The 16738-nt window shown below is 36.5% G+C and overlaps 1 protein-coding gene across 2 annotated transcripts in view; it reads right to left on the minus strand.

Moving 5' to 3' along the window:
- The window catches only part of nAChRa3 (nicotinic acetylcholine receptor alpha3 subunit), a 99812-nt gene that overhangs the window by 69854 nt on the left and 13220 nt on the right, over positions 1-16738 (minus strand). For both annotated transcript variants that reach the window (XM_033336052.2, XM_033336049.2), the window contains exon 2: positions 6657-6709. The gene's annotated coding sequence lies outside the window, so the exon portion shown is untranslated. The remainder of the gene's footprint in view (positions 1-6656; positions 6710-16738) is intronic.

A 16738-nucleotide genomic window follows, 5' to 3' on the forward strand; every position in this document is an offset into this window, starting at 1 on the left:
TTTTTTGCAGTAGATTCACTTGTTAATCCAGTGTGAGGTTCATCCTTCGGACCTAAATCTCCCTTCTTAACTCTTTGAACTCCAGACAGATTCTTATGGAACATACGACATAAATAAGCGGCTACAACCATAATGTTCCTTTGTATAGAAGTGGTCCCAAGCTTTCCCAACTCCGCTATATATTTATATTATTAAATTTCTAACAACGCTGGTAAATCCCTTTTAAAGGCATACAACTTTTCTTCCAAACATCTGAATACCAGAATACGACGTAACAGAAATCAACTTACCAAAGTTCCAGTATCTACCAATTTCGCTCCTAAATCTGTATCTACCATCCCTAGATCCAGACATGACCGTTAAATATTAACTCTCAGTATTAATGATACTCGGACTGATTGAACGTTACTTAGAAAAACGCGAGACCACAGATGAGGAAGATATCGCAAACATTCAACCACGAGAGGAGCATCATCCCCAAACACAGACAAACATGGAATCAAAACTCAATCAAGACGGGGTTTATTTTTCCATCCGCGGGTCAGAGTATCCAGATAACGTTCCGTACAAACGGTCGACAATCGATCTTTCATCGATGGCCAGAGAGTCGGTGGCAATTATTCCCAACGAAGTAGCACGTTTCCGGCAATTTTCGTGGACTGGTACGCCGTCTCGAATCGAGTAGCGTGGCCTGATGACTCGTACATCTTTCTCTCTCTCTCTCTCTCCCCCTCCCCTCTGCCTCCCTTTGTATATCACCTATATACGGGTATATGCAGGTGTTTGACTCTATGTCACTGTACGTGTGTGTATGTATGTATGTGTGGAGCGACCCGATGAGGGTGGAGGGTCGTCGGTGTAAAAGCAACGACCGGAGCTGACCTGAATCCACGGCCGGGGCGATGAAAAGGGAGCAACAAAAGCTGCGCGCGGGACGAGGACGAGAGTGAAAATACGGAAAATAGGCCGTTGTGCAGGGCCACCTTGTGGAACTATTTTGCGGAACGTCGATTCCTGAGCCCTACCTGCCGAGCAAACCGAGGAAAATCTGTAACCTGTAGCCGGACAGTTTAGAAGCTAAGCAGCCGCCTTTTTTACTCCCCAGTCCTGTCGATAACGATGCCCTCGTGATTCCTTCTTTGGCTAGATAAATGGGACTGCAGTCTCCCGCCGCTTTTTATCTACTTTTTTATCTTGTTTTTCGCAAAGAATATCTGTAGATGCTGTAGATATACGTAGAGGATGTTGCTTTTAAGAATGTTCTACTTTTGGATGGTTTTAGGTTGCGGTTAATCGGACAGAATCGATAACAAGAGATTCGTTGAAATTTGTTTTAATCACTGTTTAATTATGTTCCAGAAATTGATTTCTAATTTTTACTATCTCGAGATAGGATACACACGAGAAGAATAAAACCTTCGAATTTTCAACGTCACGAATCACACGGAATCATTTGCAGCCAGCTCAATAATTCGAAGGAGATTAAAAGGAGCTACAACGAAAGTTCAATAAAAGCACACGTGTTTGGGTTGAGTAATAAGTTTCATCGCTTTTTCTTAAAACAACACGTCACGTATTCTATCTAATCGTGGAGTAATTTATTTATCCCATTTCTCTATAAATATATATATCTTTTATCAAAAAATTCAAATACCTATACATTCATTAAGCAATTCTTAAACATTTTTTTAAATAAACTACGCTAGCGAAAAATGAGCGAGCTTACCGACTTAATAATTTGCATACGTTCCAATTATTAATTTCCAAAAGTTCGAGTCTCTCGAAACAGTCCGAAAAGTTCGGTATGTTTTCGAGTGGCTAAAATTAAACTCGAAAGATCCACGAGAAACCGGAAACAAACGATGGCTCTTGGGACAAACGGAAGCCTAGAGTCCGTTGTAGGACAGCGATATAATCCTCCGTTGGAAATTGCGTAATTAATATGTGCTCCAATTAAGTGCACGACTCTGCTCGAGAGTTTCCATACTCGATGAACCATTTGTCCATTTCGACACGGCCCGTGGATAATTATTTCCAGCCGAGAATCATCGTTATCGTGGCTGCGTCGTTATCGTCCCCTTCCATCGTCATCAGTCGATATATATCTCGCACGGAATAATCATTCTCTATCAGACAGCAAGATCAAATCAACTCATTCTCGTCTAAATTAATGTACCGTGGTGCCGTGTAATCATACTTTAAATGCTCTTCGAACGTCGCCTCGCGTTATTTAAATCGACGTTTGAACAAGAAACAACGAAAGTTTAAACGAGAGGAAAAGAGAGAAGTTGGAAATCTGTCAGGAAACTTGCTACTTAACAGTTACCAACGAACGATGGTTTTCATGCACCGTGGAATGAAAGACGCTGGATGAAACGAGAGGCTCTGTGGGAAAGTGGTACAAGTGCAGTTTTTTTTACTAAAACGAGATAAGTACAGGGAAGGATACAGAGTACAGGTACCGTGCAAAGATCTCAAGGTGCTTTTACGATAGTGAATTATAACAGCAACTAATTATATTTATTTTTAGAAAATATTTACACGTAGCGTTACGCGGGAAGAAATTTTAGAAAATTTTCTTTATGGTGCTATCTATGTTTGTTTGTAGCTTCCTCTGGCTTACAATTTTTTACGAATTTTTTATACATATTACCTACGATAGCGCTCTTATAATGCCAACTAATTATATTTATTTTTTGAAAAGTATTTGCTTGTAGCGTTATGCAGAAAGAAATTTTAGAAAATTTTCTTTATGGTACCATCCTTGTTTCTAGCTTCTCTTAGTTTGAAATTTTTAGAAGTATGTATTACCTACGTTCTACAATGGCAATTAATTTTATTTTTTTTTTTTTTGGAAAATACTAACAGGTGATGTTATACAGAAAGAAATTTTTTTAATTTTCCTTATGCTCATTCGTATCCTCCTCTCGGTTAATAAAAATTGTTTATTAGATGAAATCAAAGATTTTTTCATTCAACCCCTTTTTATCTAAATATTTCAAATGCTTATTGGAAAATATTTTCTTGCTTTTTTCCTTCTTTTGTTTGTTTTATGCTTTACTCTTTTTTTCGTGAGTGTTTTGAATGGAAAATTTGAAGCGAATGTTGACAAGAATCTTTTTATTGTTTTATTGGTGATAGTTTCAGTTGGCAAGTTTGAAATGGATGTAAAAAAGGAAGAGATCAAGTTTGTGAGAGATTATGCGCGAAAATAGAAGACCGTAAAGTAAAGTAGATTTTTTATATCAAAATTATAAGTTAAATATATGCGTATTTAAGATATTTACATAACTGGAAGAAACTTGAAATCATATTTGCTTATGTTCAAGTATTTTCGTGAAACATAAATTGCAGGATAATAATATGTTTAATTATTTTACATCCTTAAAGGAAACGTCTCCCTTCTTGAAATAGAAGCTCGTTAATGGAATCGTCACTTAGCTTCTTAGAATTATCCTAGAGCGATTATTTGACGGATCTTGAAAATAGTTGAAGATGAATCGAATTAGAATGACGTTTGCAAGTTTAACGTATCATGAGAGTCGTCCAAGGATCCAAAATTATAATAGTTATAATTTTCGTTAAAGATAAAATAATCGAGAATAAAACATTATCAGTTCCCTATATAGTTGAGAGACGTTCAAGCTTTACCATTAGATTGCTAAAACGTGACCTATGACCTAATATCGGAAATCAACTATTTCGGAATACTAAATGTAACTTTAAATACTGAAACGATATGAGTATTAAACCAATCAAGAACAAACAAAGATGAAAGAAAGTTTAACAAAAATAAGTCCAGTAAATGTGACAAACTCTTCTCAAGAATTTATTTTATTATTTTATTATTCCAATAAAGTGAAACGGATAAAGCAAGAATAAAAGAAAATTAAGTTCTTGAGAAGACTCTGCCAATTCTTGGCTTTATCTCAAAAACACTAAAAGTTTACAGTTAACGATAAAACTGTATCACATTAATTTAAAAGTTAAAAGGCTACGGTTACGGGCATATTCTGTTTATACCACAGAATACGAAAGGCCTCAGGGAATGTGCAAAGAATTCTATTCACGTTTCGATTGATTTATCGTAGGACTAGTTTGGATTAATATTCAATGCTGTTATGCTTAATGTCATATTTCATTTAATTGACGACGCTATAATGCTGCAGTAATGTAACATAATTTTGGGCAAAATGATTCAGCAATTATCAACATTAAAGATTGACAGATGATTAATTACCTACAGCACCATTATCTAACAATATATCATCATTGACAACTCACTAAAAAATTAAAAAAATTTAACTTCCAAGCCTAGCAACTCTACAAAAATCGAACAATTGAAAAATTAAGGCTCCCCAAATCTAACAACCCTCTATAATTATCTAAAAAATTGAAAGATTAAATGTACCAAACGTAAGCTTAAATCATTACAACGAAAAGAAAAAAACTTTCCCCAACTAAAATTTTCTCATATTCTGAAAGCTGTGTGCATTTTCACCCTCAAACCCGATAACTCGGAGTCATTGCAACGACCAAGCAGCTCGCCATCGGAAGTACAAAAAACAAAGAGGCGCTGCTTCCGTGTTGACCAATCCACTTTCCGCCAGCCGTACTTGTGTCTCGTTTAACCACAGCTTGTGTACCAAACGAATAAGCATCATCAACGTAGTCCAGTCGCTGCGTAAAGTGGTAATCGATGTTGAACCCACGGTTGTTTGCTAACGTCTCCGCTACACACAACCATACGACACACATTAGACACACACATGAGCACACATGCTCTAATACAAAGACGGGCGCGTCTGGTTTTCTTGGACACTGGTCTGACCGCGAAAAGCTCACGATCATTAACCAACCGATTGGTAATTTAATAAAACGCGCTTGTTCGTCGAGCTGAGCTCCTTTCTTCGCGTCTTCGCCATGAATTTCCAATTTGGATAAAATATCGTTGAAAAGGGAACATTGAACATTGAAGTTCGAAACGAAAAGTGTATGGTACAGATGCGAATGTATGAAGATACCTGATCCTTCTAATAGACGCATTGATATTAATTTTCTCAAGAATATTTGAACAATGTACGAGTAATAAAAATAAGTCATGGACAGCGACCCTTTTTTGTACATTTAAATTTCTTGCAAATTTATACTCATTGTAATACTTTCGATTATAACAAAACGATTTTGATTATAATAAAATGATTACAACATAGATACGTGTTTCAGTATTTACTGTTATTGCATCACCATGAAATCTATTTGTATGAAAAGAGTACCTAATATCGAGATATTCGCAAAACGTCGGAACAAAAGCGCAATGTATCATACTGTGAAAAACACGATCGAAAGCCGAAGAACTACAAGACAGCTACATTTATGACACGATTTTGGAAGTAGGGCAACCTTCTACTCGGCGGTCAAATGAAACTATCATAAAAAAGGTGTCGAAAAGGTGAATCTTACGCTGATTGAGGATCGAAAGGGGGCAAATTGAAGTTTCGAGGTGAAGCAGCGATCTGCCTTCTAAAGCACTTTGAAAGTATAATTCTGAGGGTCCGTAAAATCGAGCCCGGCTCGTTCAGTCTAATGGAGGCGTCCACGCTTTTCAATTTGTTCGAGCAATTTCCTTTCCCCCTGTCGAGCATCCACCCTTATTCGGATAGGTTCACCTACGAAACGAGTTACTCGCGTTAAGACCGATTCCTCGATTCTTGCTACCTTTGTAGACGATTAGCAATTCCGTTTCAAGCTCTATCAGCTGAATTTATGAATTCATTTAGGTATTTTTGAAGCAATGAATATCGGTAGGTACAAACGATTTTCGCGATTTTCATTTTCTTATTATGGTCAAAGGGCAAGCAATTTTTGGTCTCGATAGTTAGGTAACTTTGTATTAGATAATTTTGCTAGATATTTAGAAGGTTTGTTAGGTACTCGAAAAGTTTTCTGCTGGTTATTTAACTCTGCTACGGTTTTCAAATTTTTACGACCCAACCTTCTTCCGATAAACAAAGAAACTTTTAATGTTCGAAAACTTTGTTTTGCATGGAGTTCAGACGATAAATAGCGCACTTTGACGATGATTCTTTTATAGTTTTTGGAAGCTTAAGACATATTGTAAGGCTAGGAAAACGTCTTAGTCTTAGAATACAGAACATAGAATATAGAATATAAAATATATAAAATAAAGTCGATGAAACTATTATTTAGACTAATTATTATCCTTTCAATTTCTCAAATTCTATTTCTTTATTTAAGCTTCTTTTCGAATAACAGCGATTCCTGTCCTTTATTTAATTTTAAAACCGAAACTACTTGTTTTATTTCAAAGGCACTAATAGAAAAAAACAATAAAATAAGTCTTTAGAATAAAAATATAATAACGAACGACAAGTGAAAAATTATTTGATAAATTACTCACGGCAATAGAAAAAAGATCAAGATTCTAAAGTTTGCGTATTTGAATCACGAACACGCAACAAATGTGTGTTCAAACTTTTTGACGCGATTCAACCATAAATGTAGCTGTTCGCGTAGAATAACTGACGCTATGTATATGAAGTCACTTTTATTACTATCAGACAAACTTTACGATTATGCTTTACGCATAAAGGGACCTTCTAAATAACTGTATCACGAAAGGCTGGCATTCTTACCGTAGGCTGTGTCGACGTATGAACGCCTGAAAGCACCGCTATTGGACGGCTACCTATAACAGAAAAACGATAAACATTTATGGAGACAAATAGCATCGTTTAATATCAAAATTCTGAGCCACGTATTTAATGATAGAATTACTACGGAAGTATAGAAAATTAAAGAACAATCTTTAAAAATCTTTAAAAAAGTAAAATGAAAGATGGATCTCTATTAAAAAAGTGCAAACTTGGGAAAATTCTTATATCCATGTGAATCCCTTTGGTAATCATTTTTTATTAGAATATAAAACTAAACAAAAATTAAACGTTATGGTATGGTATGGTATATTGTGATCGCCAGGGTAAAACACATAAGACTGTAATGGCATTCAACGAGTTAAGAAAATTTCTTAAACAATACGTTTCATCATTCTACTCTTTCTTTATTCTCATAAGAATCAGTAAATCACAAATCTCTTTAATTCCATTTTACTTCGACCCATTCTATTCGATCATCTTTTTAGTTCCATTTAATTTCAAGCCCATCCTATTCTTTTTCGTTTTGCAATTCCATCACACTCATCTATTACTTTCCCAATTTCTAATCTTAACGCGATTCTATTCTATTACATTCTACCTTAATCGGTTCTACCACGATCAGCGTAATTTAGATTCTGAAATTTTCTCCATAATCGACCGCGTGCTACATTCATTCCGACGTGTGCTGCGTTACGCGCACCATCAACGCGCGATTCTCGAAGAGGCATCGCGATTTCATGTCCACGAATTCACGGGATTGCGGGCTAAAAGTGTCGGGGAAAATGAAAACTTCCAAGGAAATCCATAACGACGGGAAAGATTACTCCGGCTAAAAGTTTCTTTACCAGCCGTACGTATTTCTCTATCATCCTTAATAAACCACTAGTATATCACGAAGGATGCATTACACAAGGGAGGGAGGTGAGGGGTTAATGGCCGGTGAAATTGCGATCGTAACACGACATGAACATCGTCGTTGCACGGTCTATGTTCCCGTTGCCCCTTCGTCGACGAGCAAACATAAATCATGACGGCGGACCATTCTTACTCGGCTTTGTCGCCATTCTTCCATCGAAAGAAACAGATGCTCAGTTCGAGAGGTTTCAATCGAGGAATTTCCGAAACCGAGCAAGAAGAAGTAGATTCTACAACGGTGGAAATGGTAAATTACCATGTACAGACGATTTATATATATCGGATTGTAATAAATTAGAGATAATAGTTATTCGACATTGTTTGATCAATAAGTTCTTCAATTTTTCTCCACGTTTCTTCTTATTGGTGAATTCGCACATTCACCGACGATCTGCTTTTTATTGCCTACAAAGTTGACAAATAATCCTCGTACAGTAGCCGTCTCTATATTGTGTAAGGTGTATGTGATATGAACCGTAGTGAAATATTTGCTCTTGATATTGTGTCTTTTAACCGGCAAAAATATAAAATATTTTAGTATCACATATCGTATAGCTTGCGAAATCTGTTCTTTCTCGATAACAGACATTTTAGCAATGATACATCCGGTATTGGTTCATCGAACTTTCAGCTAATAAAGAAACACGATTTTATAAATTGATAAACGTTCTAACGAATTATCGAAGATTATAATAAAAGTTACAAAATTATTCTGTTATTCCTTCTACTGTGATTTTACCACGCTAAAACTCCTCGATGTACGCTTCGGAGTATCCGAACGATATTAATTTCCTGGATAAAAATGATCCTGTTTATTCAGGATCGTTCTTTCACAGCACGGCGATCGACATTTAACCAAGAACCGATCTCGTTTCGTGCTACGAAACCGTGGGGGATAATCGAATTAGCCTCGACCGACAAATTCATTTACCTTTCGAATGATTTCGAGCCGCGCGTATAAACGTAGGCGGAAGTAATTAAAAATGAAACAGGATATCGACGCGTCTCGCGTATTTGCAGGTTCACTTGATACTTTAATAATGTATCCGGGCACAAGCGCGTGGACGCCGTTTCTCTCGCCCAGCTACATATTTATCAGTCGAAAAAGGGTATGAAAGTTTCATGAGTATTCCCGAGGATCGAATCGAGCGATATTTATTTTTTTCTGCAGCGAATAACACCGGCTAAGCTACTGATGGATGTCAAAGTTTAATTTCTATCGCGAGAGAATTCTAAACAATTTCATTTTGTATTTCTAAAAGAGCAGAAAGTTACGAATAAATGCATTGCTGTTTCATTTCAAAAGAATGACAAGGGTTGTCGTGTCTACGTAAAAGTGATCGGGACAATTTTTACGAACGTTTTAAATATAGTTTATTTATCCTACAGTTCTAAAATTTCTTATCTCTCCGTGATTCAATAAAAGGATTAGGATAAATTAATTCGTGTTCTATTTTAACGAAAGGACAAAGGTTATCGCGATATAAAATCTATTTAACCAGCCTTTTACAAATATTTTAAATACTTTACTTATTCCATCGTTCTACACCTTCTTTTGCTCTCGACTAAAAATTTGTACATCTGTGTCTTTAACAGTCTTGATCGTGTTATATGGCAAAAGGGATTGACAATAAAATATTAGAGAACGAAGATTTATAGGACTAATAAAAATTTCTATGTTAAACAAATATTGGTCATTGTAGTTCAACCACTGCGATGAGTAGAAGAAAAAGTGACTACCTCTAATTTCCTCTTTTCCCTTCATTTCTCCAGCATTACTATCTATTCTCCTTTTCCTTTCTGTCCTCCACCTTTTCTTTTCTTCTCCTTTTTTTGTTCTCCCTTTCTCTCTTCTTTTCCCTCCTACCAATAAAAAAATAGAAGGGCAAAGGTATTTTAATGAAAATATTTTCCACCGCTGTGGCAAATGCTACAAAATATTACAAATTCCGGTCCTAAAACTCCCCTAGTACCCTAAAGCATTCTAAAATCCGTGCGCTTCGAATCCGACACGCGACACATCCTCATCCTCGATAAACGGGAAGTAAGCCTATATTTATTCTACGAACAAAAGAGAGAGAGAAAGAGAGAGAGAGAGAAATAGAGAAAAGGATACTATGATTCAAATCGAACCACTCTCGATACTCGAGCTGAGTTTATATTCAAGAACATGCATGCGCAATTCTACTCGCCTCGGTACACCGTGTGCCATACTGCGTTGTGGATAACGCGTATCCTCGGCCACCGATCGATATTTTTCATTTTCTTTTACATCTCCCTCGAAAATGTGCTTTTAGAAAGGGCCGAGACCCGAACATTCTTTACCAGATGCCAGACACTCGCCCTTGAATATGGGGATTCCATCATACAGAAGATACGGCATCACAAGTTTTATGTGAATGTTAATGCGTAGAGGTTGATCCTTTTCTTCGATTCCTATACGTAGAATATGAATCTTGTGGGAAATATAGAATTGTTATATCTGAAGGGTAAGATATAAAAATATAAAGAATTGTGGTTCGCTCTATGTGTATCCTATGACGGAATTTTATGTCAATATTTTTCAAGGTACATCATAACTGTGTATAACATACGCAACGTATAACATTATTATATATGTATTGTATTTATATTTATGAGAAATTCTATTATATTCATTACAGTATGTAAAATCTTGATCACAGTGAAGATGATTGGTAAATATGCTAAAATATATCATAGAATATTTAGTAGAATTTTCAAGTAAAAGTTGTCTAATTTACTATGACAGAATAATGAATTGTCTTTAGTAATTATTCTATCGTCTCTGGCAATCATTATCATCATACTTACGTATTAGTAATTTCAGTAGCAAGTATCGTTACGTGGTGTCCTCGAGCATCTGCGACATTTAGTAACATATCAATCCCTACTCGTTACATTTATTAAGACAGTGGTAACTAAAACAATATGCAACTTCCAAAAATGGAATTTTTACCCTTTTCGCTTAAAGAAGCCTAAAATATTACTCTAAAAAAAGCTCTTCTCAATTAAAAGAAAATCTTAAAAAAGGCGCTCGAAAAAAAGGAGTCTCCCAATTAAAGAATATAAAACTTACACTAAAAAGACCTTCTTCCTCCAATTAAAAAACCTAAAAAGACACACCGTCCAACTGACAAAGACGTCAAAAAAACCACTTCGATAAATATCTCGCTGGTTATGAAACTTCATAAAAAAAAGAGTCTGAAAACTGTAACCACAACTTTTAAAGTTCGCTGCTACACTAAATATCGATCGCTTTCAACAGGACAAAAATCTTGTCTTCAAGAGACGCATAATCCTTCAGAGTGATTCGCGATTCTACCTCTTTCAATCGTTCGCCAAAGGACCAACTAAAGGGGAGCATAAAAATTGTGCTTCAATAATTTGAGGTCCCTGGGCGCTTTGAGGTCGAAGGCGGTCAATACGCTTTGAATCCTGTCTCCTTAATCTCCAGAACGACGTTATTTCGAGGTCAAAGTCCAACTGGATCGACACAATACTCCAACTTTCTCGAAGTTGCAGTTTCCGTCTCCCTATCATCCTTCGTTCTAAAATCTAGAGTCTACAGCTCGAAAGATCGATGGCGAATTAGACGCTGAAATTCGACACTTCTGAGCAACTGTTCTAAATTCCCGCGAGATCGCTCCGTATAGATTTGCAGTCGCTATATCGTTCCAATAAATCTTCCCGGTAGAGAATTTTATAACGCTCAATGACGATAGAAATATGTATTTGGTCCGTCTATAAGCTTAGAGATGTTTGTACAAGTCACGCCGACTTAATGCTTCGAGAAATAGAAAGATTTGTTGAATAGATTGATAGATTGATATACGACGAGATGGAAGTTCTGCCGAACAGTTATTTCAAAAGTGGAGGAACTTAGAGAGAATGGGGTATTTTGTTAATATTTTATGTAAAAAGATAGATTTCTCTAAATTTGTTATCCAGAAATATAAAATTCCTCCATTTACACTATCGACCATTTCCTCTAGTCATAATAATTGCTCAGATAGTCTATAAACACGTCCACTGTGAGAGCAATTTTAAGGAGAATTCTCATCTCTTCCATATGGACACTGATAAGAGAAAACACGTGTCGAACATTCTTTTAAGAACTACCGTACATCAAAGTTTGTTTCTTTAGAATAAAATCATATATTTCAAGAGATGAACGAAAAATGTGTATCTTGTACTTAAAACACCTTCAACGTCTATTTGCCAAGGTATTCCAGTGACGCATGACCAACTTAGACCTTTCAATGAAATAATATAGGCCATTTATAGAGTAACCATTCTCGTTAAATCGATTCGAAAAACTCATACACACCTTGAGAAAGAAAACAGTGTACATATATTCAACGTTTCTCATCAGTGAACACTTTACATTGATTCAACGAAGAATAGGGCGTCGACTAATGGCTGCTCTCAGGTGTTAAGAGGCAAGCGATCGAGGTAACGGTTTTACAATATATTTGCTCGCGACGGGGCCTCTCTGCTGATTCTGTTGACTGAACGAGGATGATTTTAATGCCTTTTCAGAGAAGCCAGCAGCTGCTTTGCTTTACACGTGATTATGCACGCGTTGAAACGGTTTGCTGCTATCGCTCCTCCTTTTGTTCTTACCGCTTCGATTAATATCATCAGAAGGGAACATAAGACTGAACGTAAACGTAAAAGAAACGGAAAAAAATCGAGCCAGAACGATCGGTTTAAAAATAAACAAGAGCGCAAGACCCGGTAAGAGGAGGAGACCTCTCTTTGCTGAAATTAAAGTGTTCTCGTTCGCCAGGAGGAAGAAGTAAAAATATTCCACCACGAAGAATGTTAAATAGAACAACGAGTGTAGGTATGAAACGCTCGCGAAACATTTGCATTTCGAACGGCTGCAAATGTCCGACATTTCGCGTTTCGAGAACGACTCGACGTTATTGAACGTGAGTAAATAAAACAAGTAGAGTAGTAACTGGCCGGGAGAAAAGGATACGTCTGATATAAAGATCTTTCTCGTTACGTGACAAAGTAGCCATAAGCTTTCTGTGTTTTTGTTTCTTGCGAAATTTTCTCATTTCTGTGCATTTTTTGCATTTTATTTATTTAATTTTCTTTGAAACTAAAAGCAGCGGAAACATTAGTATGCAGCGAAACGGCAGGGGTCTGTATGGCTTAAAACAGATGAATATTTCGTGTTTAAAAAAAACTATTTTAATCCTCTAGGACGAACGGCCAAATGCGGTGTTCCACGGGAAAAATGAGAACTCGCTGAGTTTGGAAAAAATGAAGCTGTTGAAGGTATGGAATAACGAAAACTGGTAAAACATAAGCCAGATTCGTTGGAGTTTAGGCTGAATCGCGTGGCACATTAATATAAATGAGAATCTATCTCTACATCTCGTTGTATGTATATAATTCGAGCTGTTTGATAAACTATCAACATATTTCATTTTTTTGTTATATTATTTTATCCATTTATCCATTTTCCATCACATAAGAATATACACTGCTTGCCATAAGTATGTAGACATTTTTAACAATACCTAATTGTTACTAAGGATATCTCAATTAATAACAAACTATCAACCAGCAGTATGTGGTATTACATTAAAATGAAATACATGATTTGCAAAAATATCACAGATATTGTTGGAATCAATTACAGTCGTCTTCCGATCAATCTGGAAGATCATTTCCACGTTATCTATAGTTTCACAACCATATGATCTGAGTATAATAAACTTCTTAATTAAAAAAGCTGCTTCACGATGCAACTGCTTGACGCTTATGTATGCCAATATTGTGATTGCATATTAACTGTTAAAATTAACTTTAATCGTGTTCCATCATTTTATGATACTTTGTGATTTTCTATGTGTAATTTTATAACTAATCTATACATATGTATGTACTGGCAAAAATAAGCAGGTGTCCATATACTTCTGGGCGAAGGCGTACATTTTCACGAAGAGAAACTTTATCGCAGAATTGAAGTAACGATACATGTATTCCAGTTGTTCCTGTTTTCATAGTCTTTCCTGATATGTCCGATCAATAAAGGCCCCATTCTCCTAGAAAATCTAGCGAGCATCGAAGACATTAGGCGAACCAACGTGAAATACGTGGAGGAAACGCGACACTCCGGACACTCTAATAAAATATTCGATACTTTGCATAGTGAAAACTTCTATCCGAACTGTCGTTCCGAATTTTTCTCCCGAGTGAAACTAACTAGAGCACTCGGAAACAGGCTCACCGTCGAAGAGACGACTCGTCGAGACACACAGCCAATGATCGTTTGTGAGTAGAAAAAAACTCTCTTTCACAATCTCTAATTTGCAATTAAAACGATAACGCCAGGAATCAAGTGGATAGACTATCTGGAAACTGCGCACGTCAAACGTTATTTTCACTGCTTTTACAAATATAATAAATACTTATTTTTCGCCAAGTTCCTCCGACCCTTCAAATATTCATTTCTCTCCTATTAACTTTCTTCAAAATTATCTCTTTTTTCTTCTGTTATTTCAATGATATTTTCCTCGAAATCGTACTAATTTCCTCTTGTTAATCGTAGGAAAGCAATCACGCTACTTCGTTTCCTTCGTTCTCCTTCCTACAAAAATATTACAATGGAAACTTACCCTGTTGCACCATGATTCACTCACCACGTTGATGTACATTTCCAGGATTTATGTCCTTCCATTTCGACCATACTTCTCTCGAAATCATTTCACTTTGCTACACCTCCCTACAGATCGTTCTACTGTACGCTCACAGTCCCATTTTTTTTAAACTAAATTCTTTTCCGCCGAACCAAAGAGCACTCACAATGTTCTATCGCGACTCGTTAAAACGTCTGACCGTTCAAGAGTCAACAAACGCGCTCGTGCTTCTTCCCCGAGGTAGAAGCTCGCCCTGCCGCCTCATAATTAACCAAACTTGTTGATGCCACGAGGAGAAAAGCGCGACTCTCCCCAGTTTTAAGGAACGAGTCAACGAGCCGTCTTGGATGCGTTGCTGGCAATTAATAGCGGAAGGGAAAGCGGCGTGCAGCCAGAGGCTCTCGAATGAACGTCGGTTCTCTTTCCTTTTCTCTACACGATGGTGGTTTCAGTAAACTCGACGAGAATCCAACGCTCGAATCGTCGCGGTTGAAGCCTTTGGACGTTCTAGCGTCGACGAATGACGAAGCTCGCGTGAAGTAGACGACGGTTGTTAGAAGAGCGTTCTCATGGAAGGGGATTCGATGTTTTATGCATGGCTCGTGTATACGGCGCGGATGGAAAATTGAAATTTGATCGCGATAGCGTTTATTCTATTTCGTCCTTTACCTCGTGCTTATGAGAGAATTTGATTTAACATGTAGTACAGCGAGGCTGGATTTTATGAACTTTGGTGGATCATAGAACAGAGAGTAAGGGTAAAAATTTGAGTGACAATATGTAATTGTTGGCAATTCAATGGAATCGCGAATGTAAAAGATGGTTGTTTAAAGAGTGAAGAATTTTGCCCGTAGAAATCTCGGCTCTTTCCTTCCGTTGTATTTTTATCGCTATACGGATTTTCTGTGATATTGGGATCGTCGTATATCTGTCAATTTCATTAATTTTTGCAATAACAATTGTTAGTCCAATTCCCTGTACGTTATCTGTATTAACTAAGTATTATAATATATAAGTACATCGTAATAATTGATTCTAAAGCGCTGACCCTTAAATTATTCAATGGCATTAATGGAAAATTGATGAGGACGCATCGTGCGTGAAATATTTCGTAAATGTATTAATATTTTTTCAAAAGATTAATAAATATCCAAGTGTAAGTACGTACCTGGACAACTTTTACGTTTCTATGTTGTATCTCGAATTAATCGAATTAAAATCGAATTTTAATCGAATTAAAAATAGTACGAGATAACGTTCTTTTTCGAAAATAAGGCGATGTATGTATTACTCTCTTTTGAATTAATTTACATTAATTCTAATAGGACAATCATACGTAGCTACCTAAAAAGTAACGTAGAATTAAGCGACTGACCACAACTGCATGCAGACTACTGGCTGTCACGCTGCAGGTGATGCCTGACCACAAACGGTCAAAACTACTGGATACGTACCGCAATATATCGGGTTAAACGTCCATCCAAACGACACTTATTCTATTTATTATAATTCTAGTATCGACAAAATTGTTATATATTCTATAATATTATCATACTATTATGAGATAATTATGACATTTCGTTTCACCAATGAACAAAAGATAAGCGAAAATATACCTTTATCGTGAAATCTATTTCTACGATATATCGTGTTACAAACAGATTTTCCTAATAGATAACGCAAGAGTAATAACGCAAAAGATTTTTATATCAAGGTCCACTTGATTCAGTTTGTGTAATTATTACACGAGATAACAATTTGAAAGTCGTTCTGTACTTGCAATGCTTCAAAGAACAAGAAACGTATTTTTAAATTCTATGTTATAAAACGGAGAAAGATTAAACCTCTCGAAATAGAAGTGGTTAAATTCAAGAGTAAACGCATGTTTTCTTATTTATAAACGAATGTTTTAAGGACGCAGCGCTACAAATTCTTAAAATTCGATTACAGTGAATTAACGGTATCAAACGAAACGTTGTCCCTCCGAACTGAAGCGAATCGAAACACAAACGAATGGACCATCTACCGCGAAGGAAACAAAACTCTGTGTGGAATGCAGCTCATTATAAAATACGTTGCACGGTCAGCGAGGAAAACAGAGAAACAGCTCGCAGAAAAAGAAATTGTAGCATAATTTAATTAAACCCTTGTAACTCGGTTTTCCGGCGAGTTTCAGACATGCGAGAACTCATAGAATTTAGGATGAAACTGTGCGACGAGGGATTCCAGTCTACGGCGAGGCCTTCGCAATTATTCTTGTCAGGCCGTTTCTCCAAAACTTGCCACTTCTTCTTCGAGCACGAGCGCGCAAAATGTAGTAAAAAATGAAGAAGCGATAGAGATTGCTGAAGACAAGGGAGAAAGGAGGAAGAAAAGAAAGAAGAGTTAAGAAGGAGCACGAGAAAAAAGAAGTTAGGGAATGTTAAAAAGAGTTAGCCTCAACTTCGCCGCAATCTAATTTCTCGCCAT

This window comes from Bombus vancouverensis, chromosome 10 (assembly GCF_051014615.1).
Source record: "Bombus vancouverensis nearcticus chromosome 10, iyBomVanc1_principal, whole genome shotgun sequence".
Classification (NCBI taxonomy): Eukaryota; Metazoa; Arthropoda; class Insecta; order Hymenoptera; family Apidae; genus Bombus; species Bombus vancouverensis.